Genomic DNA, 3,814 nt, shown 5'->3' on the forward strand with positions numbered 1-3,814 from the left:
TCTTGGTTATGTTTGTTTTATTTAAGTGTGGCATACAGGAAAATGCCCTGGCATAAGATTTAGATCTGTGATCTTGTCAATGCTAAGCAACTTAGCAGGTCACCCACCTAAACTTTCTGTGCTGCAGCTTAATCTTTTTCAAAATGGGGAATGACCTTCTTAGCTTCCCATGGAAGAAAAGACTGTACCTAGTTTTTTTTTCCTCACCTCTTATAGCCCTATTGCTTAACATAGAACCAGGCTTGAGTTTAATAAGTGCTTGGTGTTCAATACATAATGATCAAATGATAATCATCAAATAATGGATTGTTAATATTACTATATAATTAATAAAAATAATAAATAAAATGGTGATAAAATACATGCTTGGTGTCTAATAAATATTTACTAGATGGTTGAATCAAGGAATGAGGCACGGAAGAGTGTTTTGAATTATTCAACAAGATGTCAAACTAAGGAATAATTATTGTATAGCTAGTATTGAACTTCTCCAGTAACGGGATTGCCAGAAGAATCCCTAAGTGGTCATGCCTTATTGGCAACAGAGGATGAATCAGCTCTTCTCTGTTGGGAGTGTAAGTGTTGATCTGGAAAACTCTAAAGATTTCTCAAATTTCAAGGCTTGAAGGCAGGGCAATTGACTGCTTTTATTATGTGTTTATCATTTAAATATTAGTGTACAAATAATAATGTTCATTTAAAAATTTTATGAGTGTAGGAATAAGGAATAAAAAATAGAATCATTCATAATTCCACCACCCAATGATAAATGCGGTAAAGATTTCTGTGTATCTCTGTAGATGTGTGTGTGCGTGTGCATACATGCAAAGAGAAGGAAGTAGAGAAAGAGAATGAGAGAGAAGAGAGAAGGGAAATATATTTGCATGTATTCACATATAATGTTCTTACTATGAAGACAGAATCACTTCAGCTATACCCCCGTTCATGTTAATTTCTCATCTAATATGTCCTAAGCATCTTTCCATGTAAATACATTTATTTCTATCACATCATCCTTAATGATCACCCCATATGGATATATCTCATTATTACATTGTATTTAACCGATTCTTTTTTATTTTTTTATTTTTTTAGATTTTATTTATTTATTTGAGAGAGAGAATGAGAGAGAGAGAGCACATGAGAGGGGGGAGGGTCAGAGGGAGAAGCAGACTCCCCGCTGAGCAGGGAGCCCGATGCGGGACTCGATCCTGGGACTCCAGGATCATGACCTGAGCCGAAGGCAGTCGCTTAACCAACTGAGCCACCCAGGCGCCCCTTAACCGATTCTTTTTAATAGGTGGTTAATTTATTTCCCATTTCTTGCTGTTATAAGCAGTCTAAGTTGAAAACCTTTGCACATCTATCTGGGCCTTCGATTAACTATCAGACTCTCAAATCCCTTCTTTGCACATATTTCTGTCCTTAGGCAGAGGCTGTTGCCCAGCACTATGGCAATCAGGGAATTCAACAGACCTCGTGGCAGATGGTCTTCTCTGTGTCCATACGTGGGGGTCAAATGATATTTGACTAAACTGAATAGACAATCAAATACAGAATTAGATTGGCTTTTTCCTCTCATCTACTTGATTTACTAGCAATCAATATGGATTAAACAAGTGATTCTCATTTTTTAAGCAGAGTTTGCTTTCCTTATATCTTCCCTCTTTCCTTGCTCTGCATAAAATAGGAAATGGATGTGTAAAATAAATATACTGAATATAAATTATAAATATATTGAATTGTAAATCTGTTAAATATACGACATATTCAATAAAAAGTATAACTAGATTAATTTGTAAATATATATTTCGATTTTAAAAGCTCTTGAAATTTTTCCACCATTTATGGAGCATACATAACCTCTAGTAACTTTCTCAAGGTTACATAGCTAATAGTGGCAGAGCAGAAAATAAAACTCTGGATTCTGAGTCTGTTGTTTTTAAAAGCAACACTACTTATATTGCTATAAAGACAGGAGATAATGACAAAACTGTACTTAGCTTCAGAACCAAGTTCAGTTTTTATTTTGTTTGACAAAAGTACATGAGTATAGCCTTACAATAAGATCTTGCTTAATTACAGATAGCCTTTGATGTCTGCAGTATGTGTGTGAATTCCCTTCGTAGGGGAAAAAGAATTTAGCCACATAAAAGCCTTTGTAGCCTAAAACAATGAGACTTACCATTTAAGGCTGGTTCACATCCATCTTTACTCTGGGATGATTCTTGAGGCAACAATTAACTATGTGGGCCCAGAAACAACCTTGCTGCCAAGAGGGATTAAAGAATTTATGAGTCACTTCTTGTATTCTAAAACAGGTGACAAAGAAATAACGTGATTTTAAATTGAAACCAGTGGTTGAACGGGATCCCCTAGTGGGAAATGGGAGTGGTTGGTGGCTTATACTCTACGCCCTTCAAGAAAACTCTGTGGCCCTGGGATGAGATAACCTCATTCATTTATTTCTCTAATTAAAAGCCAGTACAACTTCTCATGTCCTTTTTTATCTTCACTTTTCAAGTACTAATTAATAGAATTCAACAGTGTCTGAAGCATAAGGCATATTCAATAAATATTTTTGTGATTGAAGAATGAATGAATATGTGAATTTATTGAGTACCACGTATGTTCCAGACATTGTTATATGTGCCGAAAATATAGCGGTGAAAGCAGCACAACAAAAATCCTTCCTCTTATCAAGCTTACTTGCATTCTGGTAAAGAAAAAAAAGGCAACAATAAATAAAAAGTAAAATGTATAGCAAAATGTATAGCATGTGAAATACTGATAAGTGTTTTAAAGAAAAGTAAACCTAGGAAGGTGAAGAAGCGTATATGGAGGGTATGGATGATGTTGAAATTTTAAATAGAGTTGTCAAAAAGGGCACACCTATCCCTAATATTTGCAGGACCTGGAGCAAGATTACCAGTGATATCCACATGATATACAGCTAAATATTCTAAAATTATAAATCAAAAGAACAAACTATTAATTGAAATATATTCCATTCTCTTACTCTGAAACATATCTTCATAATGACAAACTTGAAGATTATATATAAAGTTATGGTTTTTATATGACAGATAATATCAAACATTACTGGATTTAATTATCAATGTGTGTTTTTGTGTTTTGTATTGACCAGCCAGCCATGTTTAAGTGAATGATAGAAATAAAGATATATGTAATTCATAACATTTGATATGTTTATTTCATTAAATTTATTATATTTTTCTTCATTTTGGCAAAATCTCTATGTAAATAATCAAATTTTGACATAATTTTTTAGAGATTTATTTGAGAGAGAGGGAGAGGGGAAAAAGAGAGCACTCACTCAAGCAGGGGTGAGGGGTAGAGGGAGAGGGAGAAAGAGAATCTCAAGTAGACTCCCTGCTGAGACCAGAGCCAGATATAGGGCTCCATCTGACCACCCATGAGATCATAACCTGAGCCAAAATCACGAGTCAGAGGCTAAACTGACTGAGCCATCCAGGCGTCCAAACACAATTTTGTTTTAAGCATCTACAGGATCAAAATTAAATGTAATTGTATTCCAAATAAACAAATTTAAATATTATTTCATCAAAAAAGTAAAGTAAAATAAATGTAAAACCTTTAAAAATAAAATTATTATGCACATGCTTTTAAAAAGATATTTTATTCTAAAATATTAAAAATTATATACTAATTTAACAAGCAAAATACAATTAGAAATCATGAATATTGATTTTACACTGAAATTTATTTAAAGCTGAATTTTAAAAATGTTATTGAATACAGAAGAAAATCTTTTAAAATGTTTTTTTAAAAG

This window comes from Mirounga angustirostris, unplaced genomic scaffold, assembly GCF_029215605.1.
Source record: "Mirounga angustirostris isolate CCGP_5_RB_7025 unplaced genomic scaffold, mMirAng1.0.hap1 SCAF_1, whole genome shotgun sequence".
NCBI lineage: Eukaryota > Metazoa > Chordata > Mammalia > Carnivora > Phocidae > Mirounga > Mirounga angustirostris.